This window comes from Lygodium microphyllum, chromosome 11 (assembly GCF_053477565.2).
Source record: "Lygodium microphyllum isolate KBCC chromosome 11, Lygodium_microphyllum_v1.1.10, whole genome shotgun sequence".
Classification (NCBI taxonomy): domain Eukaryota; kingdom Viridiplantae; phylum Streptophyta; class Polypodiopsida; order Schizaeales; family Lygodiaceae; genus Lygodium; species Lygodium microphyllum.
The window spans coordinates 59029842-59050570 of NC_141145.1; positions in this window are offsets into that span (position 1 = coordinate 59029842).

Genomic DNA, 20729 nt, shown 5'->3' on the forward strand with positions numbered 1-20729 from the left:
GATCAGTGGACAAACTTGCCATAATGCAGGCTGGAAGATTACAGAAGTGCAAAACTGCTTGCTGTTTACTGCAGAAAATGACCAAAAAATCACCAAAAATCGAGAGAAAATGGTGAGAAAAGTGTAACCAAAGATACTGTCCACCAAGTACTAGTGAAAGTACATCATTTTAGAATATTTCAACATGAGAAATCTATGTGAGTCCGGAGTTATATGCTTGCTGTAATAAATGACAGCAGGGTACAGTGAGAGTCAATTGCTGACCAAATCACTGCACCAAGTCAATAAATGATAGCCAAGACATGATCAGCCATAAACGGGCATAAATCAGCACCAAACAGTCATCAAGACCTTGAGCAAACACCCAAACATGTCACCAAAGCATCCGTCAATGAGTAGGCATACCCCCTGAACAGTAGGGAAAAGTATACATAACCCTCACAAGAGTGCAAAGCCCAAGCTCAGGTCAAAAGCAACTCCAAGATATCAGTGCATGAACCATGCAACATATAAGTGTAAGAGATCCCAATGTCTCAAGTATCTGCAAAATGTTCAAATAGCATAAACCTCCTACTCAATGTCGTTCAAGCATACAAGATGCTCCTACTGACTCAAAAGGCAGATAAACGAGCTCAACAACTCAAGCAAACCAAGTCAAAGTACCAAAGACAGGTAACCAAGACGATGCCTCAATAGCATCCCAAGAGCATGACGGCTACAAAGCAATTGTAAGTAGCATCCATGAGCAAGACATACATCCCAATAAAGATCTCTGACAACCAAAATGACATCCAATACAAAATTCCGGAATAGCAAATGAGAATCCAATCCAAGTCTTCAGAGAGCACTAAAGCTCAACAAGTACATCATACACTATGCCAAGACAAATGCATCAAGCCGTAGGCGTGTCGGGTAAGCATGTACCCAAAGAGCATATAACTGTCAAAGCACTGACCACTGTCAAGCATAGACCGATGTCAATAAGTGCAGGCTGAAATAAGCTCAAGCTTCCAAAAGCATCTGAATCCAATGAAAAGCTCGAAGTCATCTCTCGATGATCAATACATCATGGCATAACCCAAGACATACACCCGAAACCAATAGGCATATGTCAAAGCATGAAAGATAGCTTTAGCCCAAGAGTATTCAGCATGCATTTGCTATTATAAATTGTGTATTTCCAGCCCCACAATCAGGCCAAAATCATAGCATGACATGTAGCTTCAATCCCCTAATCAATCGGGATGCAATAGGCATCAAACCGGTTATGTATTCATGCCCAAGCAAGCATAGGCATAAACTGTGAATGTAGCACTAGCATCAAATGTATGTGGACTATTTATAACAATCCTGAAACATTGTTTTCAGCCACCAAACCAATGCCTAATCTCAAAGGATCAATGCCAAGTATCAATACATGTGCAAGAAGCCCGAAATGGAGCCCGAACAAGTGCTTAATGCCAAGGTAGAGCTAGAGCTGAAATGGCTGAATGGTGGCTGTCCAGAATTAGGCACAGATTTGTGTGATGTTGCTGCTGCTCCTCTGGTCCATATGGCAGGTTTGGAGAGGTTGGAGAGCTCAAACATGAGCCAAAGAGGCCTGGGAACAAGCCTCTAGCAGCCCACAACCAGTGGCAAAGATATATGAAGCTTGGAAGCTTCAATGGTGGCTGCCCTGTTTACCTAGACCTGTGGATTGAAATAAAACTCTGAAATAATGAAGCAATACCTCAATGTCAATGCCCTAATGGTGCCTCAATAGGCTGGGAAGAAGCTCGGGAAGCCGCGGAGTGATGGGAGCTCAAGAGAATGAGCTATGGCTGCCAAGAAGGAGACCCAATGCGAGTGGGGAGTCAATGGGAAGCTGAGAATGCCACGAGCCAAGCTCAAGAGTCGAAAGCCGTGCTCTGATACCAGTTGAAAGGTGAGAAGGATCCAAGCTTGCACTCGAGAGCTATGGTGAGAGAGTAAGAGCAAGAAAGAGAGAGACAAGAAATGGGAATTCCAACCGTCACAATGTGTGACCGGGCCTTCCTTTATTCAAATTGTCACTAAAAAAATAAAGAATAAAGTGACAGTGTGACGGGCACCCGTCACCTGCAATGCGTAGTGGCGGTGACTGTCATTGTAGTAATACATGGGCGGCTAGGCGGAGGCACCTTTACCCCCAACAATCTTCTCAAACCCTTTGACATGGAGGACCCTCACTAATGGGTCTAATTCCCCCTAAGAGGGTTTGTACTCGTTTTACCCAAGTTGAGAGATTTAAGCCTTCAAAGTGGTAGTTGTCAAAACTGCACCCAGATTTGGGAAAATACAAATGTCGGGCATGGTGCGCATCAATCTCCTTGATTTTTCTACCAAGAAGTTGCACCTTGACCTAAAGAACAACTGTCGAGAAGAAAGCTCGAAGAGATATGGCCTGGTTGATGAGACATGGCTGCTCCAACAGAGGTAGGTAGTCGATATCAACAAACACAATTATGGTAGCAACTCTGAAAAGAGGCAATGCTAAAGCTATAGTTGCCCAATCTCAATGATTGAGGTGCCAAGAGGAGCTCTGGAAGTAGAGAAACACTTCTGCAGAAGGAATTTTAGAGAGATTTAGCCTGTGGAGAGAGATATGAAAGCTTCAAGCTGACAGGGTGTTGCTGGCTATGGCTGCCATGGAAGCTTCATTGAAGATAGGAATGCAAATGAACTTGGAGATAGGGTCCAGTACTCAAATTGAGCTGAGCAGAGATGGAAAGGAGTTGAGAGCAGTGAAAGGAGAGTTGGGCCATACTTAGCTGAGCTCTAATACCATGTTAAAATATGCAGGATCTAGAGCATGGCTATGGCGGCTTGTAAGAATAGACTAAACTCATGATGACATTGACTAAAGACCACAACTATTACACAAGTGAATTAGGTTCCAAGATGGAATCTTGGACTCATAAACACAATCTTGTGTAGGACTAACAAGTACAAGACTGACACTAACTGATAAAGAAAAGCATCATCATATATTCATTCATCTATCAAAAGTGGTAGTCAAGTACAATGCTTTATAGTTGCTGGATGGGTACAGTTTTCCCTTTCTATACATTTGGGATTCATGTAGCCTACATGTCTTCAACCCAAACTTCCTAATACAAAGAGACTACGTTAGGTATGATTGCTAATATCTCAATAGCGAACCCTCCACAAGGATGCTTATGACTACTACAAATGTTGTGATGCTTGTCAAAGAATGGGAAAGCCAACCAAATCTAGCATTATGCCACTACAACCCATCATTCCCCTTAAGCCATTCGAGAAGTGGGAAATTGACTTCGTTGGTCCCATCGATCCACCAAACTAGAAGGAAGTAGAATAGATACATCCTGGTATGTACAGACTATGTTACAAAATGGTATGAAGCTAAAGCTCTCAAGCGGGATGATGGCAATAGCATGGCCATGTTCTTGTAGTACGAGAACATCCTCACATGTTCCTATAGTATGAGAACATCCTCACATGTTTTGGCATTCCCCTATAGCTCATAAGTGACAAGGGTACGCACTTTCTTAACAAGATTATGGAAGAATTGATAGAGTTGTACAATACGCCATCGTAATTCCACATCTTACTATCCCATAGCCAACAGCCAAGTCGAACTTACCAATTGCATACTTCGTATCAATCCTGACAAGAATGATAGTTGCACATCGTTGAGATTGGGACGATCAACTTATAGAGGCCCTCTAGGTGTACAGAACCTCTCATAAGGCTGCTATAGGACAAACCCATTTCCAATTGGTGTATGGTACAAAATTCATCCTCCCTGTTGAGTTCAAGCTACCCTCTTTGTGCATGTGGCTATCAAAGAACGCTTGGGAGAGATGATGAGTCCTTGGAATGTCCTCTCTTGCAGCTGGAATGTCTAGATGAGACTCGCAGGATGGTCTTACAGTGCATGGAAGCCATGCAAGCTCACAGAAAGGCCTATCATGATAGCTTCATCAAGCAGAAGGAGTTCAAAGAAGGTGACTTAGTCTTGGCCCATGATTCCCAATTTGGCAAGCTTCAACAAGGATGGATGGGCCCCTATAAGGTACTTACCACATCAACCCTAATGGCTCTATCCAACTACAAATGCTCGATGCTTTTGATGATTCCTTCCTAAATAATGGCTATCGATTCAAGAAGTATTACCTTCCCTAGGGATCTTGACAATCACTGCCGATAGAGCTCCCTCATTCTTTGCACGTCGATCAGTAAGGCTTTACCTATTGCTCCTAATAGCCCTCTTGCTTATCCTGACGAGGTGGCCTTGCTCTGTTAACCCCTCACAGCCACCTTCCACCCTAACAGTGCTCCCTTTCCATCTAATCCAGTGTAGAGGTGGCAAGGATGGTTTTGATACATGTTGTTCCTACCATGCTCCTTTTTCAAAAGAAGAAAAATAGAAAAAAAAACATATATCGATCATGGGAGAAAAGGACTTTGGTCCTTGTCATGGTGACCTATTCCTCGAGAAAATGTGGGAACACCCTCACAAATAGGGAAAAATAAACAAAGAGAAAAAAAAGGAAGAAAAAAAATCAAATCAAAACTGTTATGAGAGAAAATGAAGAAATTCCCTATCATAACATGCCTTGTTCCAAGAAAAGCTGGCACACACACCCTTGGACGAGAAGCTGGCTATGGAAAAGATGGTAAAATCCATAGTCCAAGACAGCAGAATTACTAGCAGAACTCTTCCAAAAGCAATTCCAAATCCGCATCCCTTGGTGTGTTTAATCCTGCAACCCCATCAATGCTTATGATTTCTACAAAACAAACAATATTTTCAATGTGCAATTTAAGTACTAGACATGTTGGCTACCTTCTTAGGTACTCCTCTTCATCAATCAATACAAGTTAACATAATCAACCAAATGTATCCCATCTTCATGGACAAACCTTGAGCAATGTGAGCTTTTATCCTAACCAGATGGATATGTGAGTATGGGTTGCCCTTTGTAATCATCAACAGAGCATGAGACAAAGGGTGGGGTGAATGACCGATCCTTGTCCTTTATATGCAACAGAGAGGTGAGATATGTGAATGGAGTGTTGCACGCATGGGATGGGCCTCTCAATGCACAAAGCATAAATTATTCCTGTGTGCACGGCACTATAAGGCCCCCTAGCCTTCCTTTTCGCATAGTATGCCACCACCAGGCGGGATGCACTATTGCACCATAAATTGCACACATAAAGCATACAACCATCAATCAATGGGGTGTGAGGAATGGGTTGCCCTCTTGTAATCATCAACAGAGCGTGAGATAGAGAGGGGGCTGAGTGTGATTGATTTTTCCTTCATCAACTGAGAGGTGAGGATTAAGTGACGTTATGATAATTGGAGACAAGTACATTCTCGTTTCCCTATGCATGCACAGGACATGCCTCCTTTGCCATCACTATATACCTCATTCTATTTGGCGCACTGCCCGCCAAGGCTCCCTGGCCTTCCTTCTTGCACCTATGCCAAATGGTTTGGGACGCATTGATGCACCATCAACTGTACACATTGGTATACTCCCTTTGAGCCATCTCTCTTGTCGGTCTCTAAACCAGGTGTAAGCTATGGGTCTGATTATTATTTATAGAGAGACGTGAGCCATAGAGCGAGCAATTGATCTAACATTCCAACATGTGTGACTGTCGAGATTGAGTACTATATGCCTCGCCATCGACAATTCAATCAATGCTTCATCAAAGCTACCTCCTTGGGTGCTAATGCATGGTCTCTACCATGCTCGATGCATATGATATGGCGCATTGTGGTACCTTCTATGTCGACAACTACGATCCTTTACGTGACTGCGACGATTCACCTTGATCATTTGCAAATCGAGCCGAGTTTTTCTAACCCTACCCCTACCCCTTTTGATTGCAAGAGTCAATCATGCTTTAAGTGTGGGGACGTACATGTATGAGTTATAATCAAGTGTCAGGCCCCTATTGATGAGTCCACCCGATCTATTAAGGTCTTAAGTGTAGGGATGCATCCCTATGCGTCCACTTTATGTACATTCATGGAAACATCCCTATTGCATGATTCAAGAATACTATCTCCTGGTCCTACCCTAATGGGGTCCCTTCCCCACCCAACTGTCTCCTTTTCACCTGGTCTTGGGGTCATTTTTTATCTATTTGACTATCTCATTTGTTTTGACGTGTTTTCCTAAGAGCACATCCTTTGATCACCAAAATAACAATCTGACCTTATAGCTCTATTTTCCCCTTTGAATTGGCCACTTTTCCTTTTTACCGCCCTCAGTTTGGAGCCACCGATCATGAGTTATTAATTTTTAAAGAATTTTTTGCTTATTTCATGTATTTCCATGTGAATGCATCTTTTTTGCCTCAAAACAATGCTATGATGTGATAACCCTGACCTACACCTTCTCCTTTACAAATTTTCTTTTTATTGCCCATCATTTTGATGTGTTGTTTTTTCATTATTAAATTTGTCATCTTTTCGGGTATTCTCATGTACCAATTTTGAATCTTTTTCCATGTGACCCTGTCCTAATCACCTCAGAATCCAATTTTGATCAGATAGACTTGTTCTAATTGTTTCCTTGCACAATTTTCCTTTTCCCCCATCGTGTTTCAGTCCACCTATTCTATTTTATTAAAATTTTTCTTAATTTTTTATGCTCCCTTTTTCTTTTTTTTTCATGTGAACACTCCTTAATGCCTTCAGAATTGCATTTTGACCTCACAACCCTGTCCCACAAGTTTTCTCTAACATTTTTCCTTTTTGTTGCACTCCGTTCCGATGCACAGATTTTCTCATATTAATTTTTGATTGTGTTTTCATTAGTATTTTTGTTGTTCTTTCTATGCGAATATGCCCTACCACCCCCAAACCCACGTTTTACCTTACCCATCCTGTCTGTCACTTTCTTGTGGACATTTTTCATTTTTATTCTTCCTTGTTTTAACTATTGGATTTTTTTAAAATATTTTCTTCCCATTTTTGGGCGTGTTTTTACCATTTTTTCCATGCAAACGGGTCTTATCCCTATTGGACCTGCATTCTGATGTGATCCGTTGGTCTACCCCATCATCCCAGATATTTTTCCTTTTGACTGCCCCTTCGTTTTGGCTCACGGATTTTCAGTATTAATTTTCGTGTGTGTTTTTCAGCTCAATTTTTGCCTTTTTTCCATGTGAACGCCCTTAATTGTCACAATGACATCTCATTTCACTTTTTCGCCCTCTTCCTCTCATCCTTTTACTTATTTTTCCTTTTTTTAATTTGTTCATTGCTTTCGTAATTTACATTTTAACATGTTGCGTGTATTTGTGCGAACGCCCACGTTTTGCAATTTTCCACACATTATTGTGTTCGTGCCGCCATCTTTCTCCTAGGTGTATGTCTGGCCACCATGCTGAACCCTCTATTGTCGCAAAATTTTTTACTCCCCGACCCGTGATCATACGTGGGCTGTCGTGGAGAGGATCTCCATGTTTTTTTAATAAATAGAACAAAACCAAAAAAACAAACAAACAAACAACAAAAGCCAAAACAAATAGAAACACAATAAATACCCCACAATAAAACACAAAAGAAACAACAAACAACCAACACTAGCACCAATAAACTCATTCCACGCCCCTTTCCCACCCCAACCGTTCTCCCCCCACCATCCCAGAAATTTTTCCTTTTGACCGCCCCTTCGTTTTGGCTCACGGATTTTTTGGTATTAATTTTCGTGTGTGTTATTCAACTCAATTTTTGCCTATTTTCCTGCCTATTTTCCATGTGAACGCCCTTAATTGTTACAATGGCATCTCATTTCACTTGTTTTCCCTCTTCCTCTCATCCTCTAACTTATTTTTCCTTTTTTTAATTTGTTCATTGCTATTAATTTTTTCATAATTTACATTTTAATGTTTTGCGTGTTTTTGTGCAAATGCCCACGTTTTGCGATTTTCCACACATTACTGTGTTCGTGCAGCCGTCTTTCTCCTAGGTGTATGTCCAGCCACCATGTTGAACCCTCCATCGTCGCAAAATTTTTTACTCCCCCGCCCGTGATCATGCGTGGGTCATCCTGGAGGGGATCTCCATGTTTTTTTAATAAAAAGAACAAAACCAAACAAACAAACAAACAAACAACAAAAACCAAAACAAATAGAAACACAATAAATACCCCACAAAAAAACACAAAAGAAACAACAAACAACCAACACCAGCACCAATAAACTCATTCCACGCCCCTTTTCCACCCCAACCGTTCTCCCCCCCACCATCTCCTCTCACGCTCCTCCACCTCCACCTCCTCCTCCTCCCCCTCCTCTTCCTCTTCTTTCTCTCTATTCCCTCCCTCCCCCCCTCACGTCATTCGCTAGTGGAGGCCGCCGTGGCCATCGTTGCCTCGCCACGTGGCACTGTACACCATCCGCACTACCACACTCACCATGCCATCTAACATTGCCGAGTCCACGTGTGGCGCCACTCGTCGTTGCTCTCATTGCCGACCACTAGTCGACCCCCCACAGCACCGCCCGCGACCTCCCCCGCAACGCTAGCTGTGACCTCCTTGCCATGCTCCTCCCTGCCACCTCCATTTATCCACCATGCCACCAACTCTCTCCCGTGGCCTTTTCTGGTGCGCCCCCGCCTACGCTGTCTAGCTGGCCGTGGAGCGGGCTAAATGGGAGCAGGTGGCTCCTCCTGAAAGATAACTTTGTGTACCTCAACCACTTTCTCAAGCTGCATACGCATTTTGTCTTCATGAAAGATGACATCATGGCTACGGTTCACTTTCCGTGTCTACGGATCCCATAGACGGTAACCCATCTCTCATGCATCTCCATAGCCAATGAAAATGCATTTGATACTTTTAGGATCCAGCTTATTTCATTTGTCCTTGGGCACATGGCAGAATGCCTCACATCCAAAGACATTCAAATTATCATAAGACGGGGGCTTGCCTGCCCATACCTCCTCTACAACCTGAAAGCCAATGCCACTACTAGGTCACCTGTTAATGAGATGCACTACAATAGTAACTGCCTCAGCCCAAAAGTGTTGCGGTAAGCTAGCTTGGCTAAGCATGCTACAGACCCTTTCCTAAATGGTCCTATTCATGCACTCAATCATACCATTCTAGGGAGGGGTGTAAGGGGTGGTCAACTGACACTTAATACCCCACTCATCACAAAACTACTCAAAAGCACGTGATACATACTCAATCCATTACCTGACCTTAGGCATTTCAGCCTTTTCCCAGATTGGTTCTCTCCTAATGCAAGCCAACATTGAAATGTGTCTAAGACATTGGATTTTCTCTTTATGGGATAAGCCCAAACCTTACATGAGTAATCATCTATTAAAGTAACAAAATACTTTGCCCCACCGAGTGACTGACACGGCATGGGCCCACATACATCTGAGTGCACAAGAGCCAAGGGCTCACCCATGCATTTCTTACAAGACTTTTTATGCGTATTTTTAGTATGCTTGCCATACAAACAATGATCACAAGAATCAAAATGCAAAGAGTCAAAAGGCGGAAGATACTGCAAAGCATGGAGCATTTTCATTCCTTTAAGGGACATATGCCCCAAATGAGCATGCCAAAGGGATACATGAGGGATAGAACCCACAGACAAAACATAATCCAAGGTAGCTCTAGATACAAGGGATAGAGGCTGCCAGACTTGGCACCTCTTGCAAGCACAAGCCTGCCACGAGTAATTTTCCATGCAGAGTCTCCAAAAGACACAAAATACCTTGCATCATCATGTTGTCCAGCTGACATAAGGCTGTGAGTCAACACAGGTACATGGCATACATCATGCAAAACAAAGGAACTACCAAACAAAGGCCCACAATGTCAAGAGACCTATCATCACCAAGACACATAGAACCAAAGATGGTACGATAGGTATAAAACCAATCTCTACAGGGTGTCACATGAAATGACACACTTGAATCCATAAGCCAGCACTACGCATACATAAAATGTATCTCAGAAGCCTATAAGGCATCACATGAAGAAGCTACAAGTATGTAATCTTCATCTGAATCAATGGCTTGCATGACATTAACCTCTTCTATCTTCACACTAGACATTGCAGGTACAATATTGTGCTCAGAAGACTTTTCATGTACTTTCCCTTTTCCCTTTTCCTTGCGCTTATCATCGTGCATCTTATGGCATTGCGGCCTAATATATCCTGCTTTTCCACAATCATGACAGGTAAGATCAGACTTTTGTCCACGGGACTTACTGCGACCACGTGACTTGGGCCTGGACTTCTGAGAGTCCCTACCCTTATGATCATTATCATCCCTAACATGTCTGCCACCTCTAACTGTCAATTCATGTGAAGAGCGAGAAGCATCATTGTTTCTCCTATTGATTTCATTTAGTGATGACCATCCCAATCGTCTTTAGCTCATTTGCTAAGAATCATGTTTCCCTAAGCTAAATCATAGCACCCACTCTTCCTTTGTCATGCTATACTCTCACTAGGGGACTACTATCTCGAGACTATGCTTGAGTACTTGCCTTGTGAGTTGTAGCTTCTTCTTGTGATTCTCCATTGTGTCATCCTCACATGGATCCCACACTTCAAGTAGTGTGTTAGTGAAACTTTGTTGTTGAGCTTGCATTATTATATTTATTGCTCTAGCTCTTTCAACTACCAAGCTCTTTTTACACTCAATTGGCGCTAAGTGGGTGGCCATATTTCATAGTGTATACATATTCTTCTCCTCCAATTAACTCACCTATTTCTTTGCCAGCTCTAGCTCTTGGCTTTGCCACTTCACTCAAGGATTTCCAATGAGGTTTTCTCTTATTTCTAGGTTTGGGTTAGGATGTTTCTTTGTTGCAATTCATAATCTAGTTTCTTTTGGAGTTAGGCATAATTATGCATAATTTTTTTGATCTCATTTTCCAACTCCATGAGCTATTTGGTTTTTCATTGGGCCTCCTCTTTTTCTCGTTTTCCTTCTTCCACCTCCTTTACCCATTGCCTTTGGAGCTACTTCAGGCTGTTTATGCATGAGATCTTCCCCAAAGATAACATCATTGCTGCGTACTACTTTCCTTTTCTCGGGATCCCATAATCTATACCCCATTTCACCTTCATCACCATATCCTTGGAAATTGCATTTATAGGACTTTGACTCAAGTTTGCTATGTTCTTCCTTACGTATGTACACAAATGCTTCACGGCCAAACACTTTCAAGTATGCATACGAAGGTAGCTTACCCAACCATGCTTCTGGGAAACTTCTCCCCCCAACGACCTTATTACTTAAGATGATTTCTATTTGATTAGTCTCTCCATCCTCCATGCAAGATTGATATCCCATATTGGATATTTTAAGCCCCTTCGAAGTCCTTCACCCTTACCCTTATTTAGAAGCATGGTCTCTCTAGTTCCCATACACTATGCCTATTATTATCTTGTCTTAAGGAAGCATGGGGTTAATGTTAACATGTCCAAATCCCCCATCTAGCCCAATATTGCCATAGAAGGGAACCTTCCTCAAACATTTGATCTCATCCTTTAGGTGGAGATCTCACAATTTAGGTGGTAATTAATATGGTCGCATGATAAGGCCAGGTCTTGCAAGGCTCAAGGGGAGTACAATGCTAGTATGAACTTTTCTTGATTTACAAATTTCAATAATCAATTAGTTCTCATCAACCACATCCACAACAACCAAGATAGTTCTCTTCAATTGCATCCACAAATAACCATATATTGAGGAAATAGCATTTTTACCAACAATAACTCCATTTTAAACAATCCACTTGCGTTCACAACATTCCAAGTTGATACCATTGATAATTTGGTGTTAGAATATCTTTTACTACAAGTTCTACATTATATTAGGCAACTTCTATCAACTCATGTTATCCTATTTATGTCTTATCTATGGTGCAACAATACCATTATCAAATGCTAAAATTAGACTCTCTCTCTCTCTCTCTCTCTCTCTCTCTCTCTCTCTCTCTCTCTCTCTCTCTCTCTCTCTCTCTCTCTCTCTCTCCCTCCCTCCCTCCCTCCCTCCCTCCCTCCCTCCCTCCCTCCCTCCCTCCCTCCCCTCTCTCTCTCTCTCTCTCTCTCTCTCTCTCTCTCTCTCTCTCTCTCTCTCTCTCTCTCTCTCTCTCTCTCTCTCTCTCTCTCTCTCTCTCTCTCTCGTTTGTTTAGGAATAGACTCGCTGCATGTATGTCTTCTGTGTGTGTGTGTGTGTGTGTCTGGTTTGGGGGGGGGGGGGGGGGGGGGGGTGGGTATATGGAGGCATGTACCTCCCGATGAGCTGGTGGGGGAGGTGGATGGCAGAGTACAAGGAAGAGGTGGATTAGGGTAGGGAGGGGGAGGCATCATGGGGAGTAGGAGGAGGATTTGGCTAAATTTGCAACTTAGGCTGCTAGTCCTCCACCTTAAAGCCTCCCTCATTACTAACTCAATTAACTTATTCTCTTGAAAAATTCATTAGTCACTAATCTATTGTCATGACTTGTATGTCTCCCTTGGGAAGAGGAAAGGGAGGGGAATTTTATTATTATTTTAATTTTATTTGGGGGGGAACAGGGGGTCACATGGGGGGTATGGAGGCATGTATGTGGAGTAGGGTGGGGAGGGCGAGGGGGAGGCATCATGGGAAGTAGGAGGAGTGGGCTAGTTGAAATGGTAGTCTGATTAGGCTATTATGACCCCCCTTAAAGCATCTCTCATTACTAACTCAATCAAATTCTTTTAAAAAATTAATTATTTACTAATCTATTGTTACCAATGTAGCGTAGTTAGATACTAACTGAACTAATTACTAACTTTTTAACCAATGGTTATTACTAACTTGATTTAACCAAAATTACTAACTAATATTAATCTATCTAACTAACTAGATTAATAATATTAATATTCTTTTCTTTCTTTCTTTTTCCTTTCATGTGTTTCTTGAAGGTTTGCATGCAGACTCAAGGCAAGGACCAAAAAGGGTCAAGTATGCTATGGCATTGTATAGTCGTATCTCATATATCCATTATGGACATTATATATTCATATTTTATATATTCATGATGATGATGCAATCATTACATCTTATTATGAAATAAATGTATTTATCTTTTTTTTCTCACAAAATGCGTGAAGAGATTTTCACTAATAGCAAACCATAATGAAACTATCTTAATTTTGTGGGGACGTCAAATGTGTGTTTGTGTTTTAGATGTCACAATTGACCAATGCAATAATTGAGAAAGTTGAGAGACCACTTGCATCCACACCCAAGTTGAGAGAGAGAGAGAGAGAGAGAGAGAGAGAGAGAGAGCATTGAGTTCGGCTAGCAAAATCCTTATAGCATTATGTTAGCGAGCTAGCATTGTTGAATCATTGGATTAGTACGTACCATACCCATGCAACAATGTCAAATGTGCAATGTTAAAAAATTTTCCTAATTTATATTTTTGTTGCTATGTAATGATAGAGATTGTGTCGCTTGAGGATCAACACTTATATGTCGTACCGTAGTGACGATGACACTATATTCATCGTATTAGTGTTGAAAAATGGTGTTGCTATGGACCCTTTTTGCATTAGTGATACACACATACATGCATATGTACAACATACATACATATGTATATTTATGTACTATATACAATGTGCATGAGAGACACACACACAAGCAGAGAAAGAGAGGGAGAGAGGGAGGGAGGGAGAAATAATGTGTGCATGTGCGTGCGCGTGCGCGTGTGCGCGTGCGTGCGTGGGTGTGTGTGTGTGTGGGTGTGTGTGTGTGTGTGTGTGTGTGTGTGTGTGTGTGTGTGTGTGTGTGTGTGTGTGTGTGTGTGTGTGTGTGTGTGTGTGTGTGTGTGTGTGTGTGTGTGTGTGTGTGTGTGTGTGTGTGTGTGTGTGTGTGTGTGTGTGTGTGTGTGTGTGTGTGTGTGTGTGTGTGTGTGTGTGTGTGTGTGTGTGTGTGTGTGTGTGTGTGTGTGTGTGTGTGTGTGTGTGTGTGTGTGTGTGTGTGTGTGTGTGTGTGCGTGCAAAAGGCCAATGTGGCCTATGAGAAAAAACCAAAGTACATCTCTGTCCAATGTCATCTAATCACGAAAGTGAAAGAAAAATGCATCCTAGTATAGGCTAACATCTAAAGATCTCTATAGAAAACTGAATGTATAAAATGTCTAGTTATAGCAGCTTCTCTCTAAATGTCAAGATCAACACATGCTCCCAACCATAATGTGTCAGGACTGCACTTTTCATGTATTGAGTAGTGAATCTCCTATGTCTCGTAATGATGGCTTTGATCCATGACTATGGTATGGGCTCCTCAGTCATCAACCGCGTGGTCGAGGTCGTCCTACTCGACAAAGTGTGATGGCCTGCATAGTGTGACTTCATGGCATGGGTGGGTGCTCTGAAATTGAGTGCAAAAACATGGGTGGCAAGGTTGTCTTACACAACTTCTATCTACATAAACATATACCCAGTAACCATACAATATCTAAGATATAAGGAAGGGGTACAAAATAATTTTCATTGTACATCATATAAGTGTAAAAAAGGGGTTCATATTACTATTATATGATAGCAAATATTTTTGCACAACTGATGGCTCATTTACAAAAAGTGAATTTGGATGCCATAGCTAAAAACCTATGTAACACTATAAAGTCCATTGGTATCCAACATATGATGCATTATATATTCCCATAATGGATAGTTGTTCCCATCCAACAATAACATTATAACAATGGCTTCTAGAGATGTAGAATTGAACAAATATGACTTGCACAAAAAGACACAAGACAAAATAGCAAACACCTATGTAAATAATGATTTCATGAAGAACAACTGTGGTGGGCTAAATGCAACACCCTAAGAGGTTGTGGTAACCTTTTAGCACATGAATGCCCCCCAAAACACACCCAAATTTGAAAGTTGATTTGAAAAATGTAGCATCAAGCTCATGATTCTCCTACCATGACTCGTCAAGGTGAAAAACATGAAAGTACTCTAAGATGTTCCAGACACACTACAAGACTTGAGAAAATATATATATGCATAGGAGAAAAAACTTCTTAAAGTGGGATGAAGTAGGCTTGCCATGAAGAAGTTTCAAGGAAATCTATGTATGATTTATTGAATATTTCAATACTATTTCATGAACATTTTATACGTTAGACTACATTCCCAATTATATATGAATAAATTTGGTCAAAAATCACAAAAGCATTATGAATTTAAACTAAAATAAACCCTAAATGTTACCATATATATACTTAGATATATAGCACAAACATATAAATAAGCAATATGATAGAATTAGTATGCTTCATCCATGCATGCAGGTGCACACACACACACACACACACACACACACACACACACACACACACACACACACACACACACACACACACACACACACACACACACACACACACACACACACACATGCATGCATGCATGCATGAATGCATGCATATACACACAGTATTTGCATATATGGGACAACTCTACCCAACATATCCTTAATTTTTTATATGTTCCTTACTCAAGATCTTAGAATCTTTGTACCAAACTTTTGGAAGGATCTTGGAGAACACATAGTTCACCCCACATATATTATTCATTTATCTAATTTATAATTATGGAGGTTCTATTGGCCATAAATGAGGTCATTTAATATCCGCCTTCTTGGTGTTGAAAGATATGATAAATGATGTATGCTCCAAGAAGAGATGCCCTAAATCCCATATGCATAGTGAGGCAGAATGCTACTATCCAACTACTATTAAGCATTGTACTTGACTATCACTTTGAAGAGTTGAATGCAATATATCATGATGCTTTCTTCTTTTATTTAGTGTCATTTTCATTGTTAGTCTCCTACACAAGATTGTGTTTATGAGTCCAACCTTTTGTCTTGGAACCTAATTCACTTGTGTAATAGTCTGTCAATCTATGTCATCATGAGGCTTGTATTCATCTTCCAACCTCCAAATCTCTTGTCATGCTCTAGGTCCGTCTTTTTGACATGGTATCAGAGCTTAATTGAGCACAGTTTAGCTCTACTCTACTCCTCCAATCTCTCTTTTTACCTCTGGTTAGTTCATTCTTAGCTCATGATTTCATTTCTCACCTCCATCTCCAGTTTACCTTCTTGTCTTCCATAGCCAAACTGGACCAGCAACACTTGGTTGCTCTACAATTCAGGGTGCTTCATCACATCACAAAAATTGAACTTATTGATGCCTGGACCAGCCAACATTGCTGAAATTCATTGATGTTGTCATGTTTGTGCTTGTCATTGTTCATACCATCAATTCTCCTCTTGCATGATGTGGTTCATTCTAAGCTATAGGGCATTTGAAGCCCATCACATAAGCTTTCTCTTGATAAGTTTTGAGCCCAAATATTCCACTATGGGAGCTGCTACAACAGAAAAACTAGTCATGTCCTGAAACCCCAAACAGAGACTTCGTAGCCATTTTGCTTCAAGCTTTTTTCCACTTCAATTTCTCACGGTTCTCAGCTCAAGTAACCCTATGTTACTCAGTTCTGATCAATTTAACCCTCAAGAAGAAGATTTGGAGCAGTCCACCTGAAGATCAAGTATCATCAAGCTTGACATCAAGTTTTTCACATCTAGTATCTTTTGATACTAATCTAGTGCTTCTTGGCACTTGTGTTTTTTTGGCACATTCAAGATCATTTGGTTTGCTAGTTTTACTTCAATTATTGCAATGACAAACATAAAGATTTTTAATATGGAATGCCCAATTTATTAAATCTCTTGTAAGCCTCAGTCTCATTGTAAAAGAATAGACACTACTCAAGTATACTCGTGGTAAGACCTCCTTCAAAATGTCTAAACTTGAGCAAATAGCCAAATTCAATTGTAAAGGCATTCACGTCTGGAAAGAAAAGACAATGCACCACCTCATGAGGAAAGACATCTAGGATCTATTTGAGAATGATACAAGAGATGCAAATGGCAAGAAGGAAGATGATAAAGACGGGTTCATTGAAGAAGTCCAGCTCAAGACAAAAGAGTGGAAAAAGATGAACAACAAGGCTCTAGGCATCATTGCGTGGGGATTATTTGATGATGTATTGCACCATATCTCTAACATCAAATATGCAAAAAAGGCATGGGATGAGCTTGACAAGATCTTGAAACTCAACTTAAATTCTCAAAAGTAAAATTACTCATGCAGTTCTATAAGTTAGATGTAAAGGATAGTTCTTCTATGACCATGCACATTAACAAGTTTAAGAGCCTAAAAAATCAACTTGCAACTTTAAAGAAGAACATAGATGAGGATGAAGCCATAGAATTGCTACTAGCATGTGTAAATCAAGAACCATATAAGAACCTTGTGTCTACCCTAAGTAATGTTCCTAATATCTCACTCAAAGACATTGAGCATTCTCTACTTGATAGAGAAAGTGAACTTAAAAACAAGGATGCAAAAAAAATCATCTCAAAGGACAATCTCTTGTACACCAAGGGAACTTATGGAGCAAAAGGATGTGGATGAGGATTCAACACCAACAAGGATCGGGTCACATGTCATTATTGTGGTAAGAATGGGCATATGGCCAGTGAACATTTCCACATGAAAATAGCACAACAGATACAGCATGGTAACCATCAAAATTAGGTCATGAATGAAGAAGATGAAGAAGATGCTTCCGCTATCGACAACAACTCTTTGACATATTGTTTTGAAGAAATTTTCATTGTATCTTTCCCATAGTGGATCTTGTGTTTTTCCATAGTGGATTTTGTTTCCCTTAGTGGATTTGCTTTGGTTTTTTAAATTAAAAAACCATTACCAAATATATAAAGTTTCAAGCTTTAACTTGACTAGGCTACCTATGAGCTAGTCTCCTGTACCATGTCATCATGTAGGGGGGGCAACAACCAGCAAGTGTAGAAACTCATCATTTAAGGGGGGGTGTTGAAAGATATGACAAATGATGTATGCTCCAAGAAGAGTTGCCATGAATCCCATATGCACAGTGAGGCAGAATCCTACTATCCAACTACTATAAAGCATTGTACTTGACTATCACTTTGAATAGTTGAATGCAATATATCATGATGCTTTCTTCTTTTAGTTAATGCCATTGTCATTGTCAGCCTCCTACACAAGATTTTGTTTATGAGTCCAAGCTACAGTCTTGGAATCTAATTCACTTGTGTAACAGTCATCCCATTGTCTATGTCATCATGAGTCTTGTATTCATCTTCTAACCTCCATAGCTCCTACCATGCAAAAGATTTGTCTTTTTGACACTTGGATGGCTAAATATAATTCTTAAAGCCTCCAATCTATCCTATATATCACCCTCTTTGCTTTTTTACATGACTAGGACATCATGAGTCCACCGAATGATGACAATGGCCCATGATACTCCCCATTTGGTCAAGCGATGTCTCTCCAAAAGGGTCCTAACTTTGTTTTTGGATACAAATAGAGATTTAAATTCCCATGTAGGTCTTATTGAGGGCTTGTATTCTTTCCTTTCAACAGGAGGTGTTTACTTTTGCTAAGTCTCACATTTTCTCAAGTGCCATTTGAATTCGTTCTTGATGGTATTTGATCTCAATCATATCTCATATTGGCACTTAAGTGCATTGAAATGAAACCACCATCACTATAATTGGGAATGTCTACTTATCTTTCTACTTTCCACAATTGAGGCATGTCCCCCTCTCTTCTAGGCCTCTCTCTTGTAATATCGCAATGCATTTTTAAGGCATATATCCATGTGCCTCTAGCTTTGTGCCACCACCAAGCTTTGCATTCATGTGTCACCTTCTCATTAATGGTTTCTAGTCTATGATTTTCATGCATATCGACTTTGCCTTTGTTGAGAATCAGGCTTGTGATTAGTATCACTGACATGACTACAACTATCATCATAGCTGTCACTCTACATGTGTGTTGAAATAACTGAGTCGGTCAGACTCAACTAGAGTTAGTGGTACGATCAGTTAGTGACCTAGTGTGTTTATCAATTATATGTGATTAGACTTCAATAAGCATTATGGAATAATGAGAATAAGATAACAATGAGAGTTCACTACTCTATTTTACAGCTCAATGTATTTGTCTCTCTCTCCCTCTGAATCTTGAACATGGTAGCAGAGCCATCATGAACGGGCTCTCTGGAGCATGGCAATGAAGGAGTCTCGATCTAGAGCTTGAAGATAAGGGTCTTCGCTGCTGAAGAAGAAAGGCGGCCTTTGTTTTTGTCAAGGTATGCATCAGGGTTTAGCATGGAATGAGTTTTCAGCTACTACATATTACAAGTATAGGTTTCTTAATAGATGTTGGTACATATGTCATAAATATTGAAATAACAAGAGATTCTATATAAACAACATGTAAACTACCTAGGAATGGCATTGTTATTTACTGAGTATTCAACAACAATGAAGGAGCCATGCACCATAGGAAAAGCATGTACAATAGTAAGGAAAAATTAGAGATGTTACGGTTCAGCTATGGAGATGTTTTCAAAATATGAATATGCAGGTGAACTAAGAATAGTGTAACATCTCAACGCTCTATCCAAGAGGGAAGACTCAAAAAATGAAGAATTCAAAAGGATAAAAAGAAAGGCCTATGGTTTCTTCCAAAAGGTTGGCTATATATGGAAGCATGCTAGGAAGTAGCAGTGAGCTCCATTGCAAGTTCTTAAAGGTAGAGCTACTAAACCTAGATTTCACTTTCAAGTATAAACTGTTACCTAAACACCACCACAAGGGGAACACTATGATGCCTTGATATTGGATGGGTGATCTGCAACTTTTTTAAAGTTGCTTGATGCATAAATACATGTATCAAAGGCTCTAATCCAAGAAATATAATGAACAAAAATATAGAGGAATGCATGGCATATAGATCTCCTTCTTTGGTTCTTGTAGAGAAAAATTTGGGCATGAGAAATATGGAAACTCACATAGATTCACAGCAGCAAAGACACATCCCTATCTTATTTGATTGTACTATTCAAACCCAATGTGGGATTCATTGTGGATGGCTTCAATCTCGTGGACAAATTTCCCTTATAAAAGATGAGCACACTCCATGCACTCATTATTTACCTTGCTTAATGCCTATGTCCACTTGATGACACAAGCATCTTCTCTACTCATTATGTGCATATTGCAGGGAATTGTCCAAATATCTGGCACCCTATGCTCCATATCCTCCAAAATGAATCCTAGAGAAACTAGTTTAGATGTCTCCTCTATTAATAAACATGACTGCTTGGATACCTTTGACATTAATGGTGCTAGTCCATAGAAGCATTGTCTTGGCATTGCATATCCACTCATAAAAAGGTTGAGTATTTTATAGGATTTAAGTGCTCTTAGTAGGTTCTATGCTCAACCATTGGTATGCTATTTTGCCATTACCATGACATCAGAGACATCAAATCTTTTAAAAAAGTCATCAAAGGAGACTATGCCTACATCCCATTTTTTTGCAGAAGTCATATCTTGCTACATAAATGGATTTTGGAGAAATGACCCACAACTCTTGACCATTTTGACATGGTCTATAACTTTGTAGTAGAATGTTTTTTTCAAATTCTTCACAAATTCTGAGATATTTAGCACAAACCTGTGCATAAACTAGCTGTTTACTGCAGTAAAGAGCAAGTCGTTCCAGGGCACTGGTGGCTTTCATGCTAACAATGTATATGC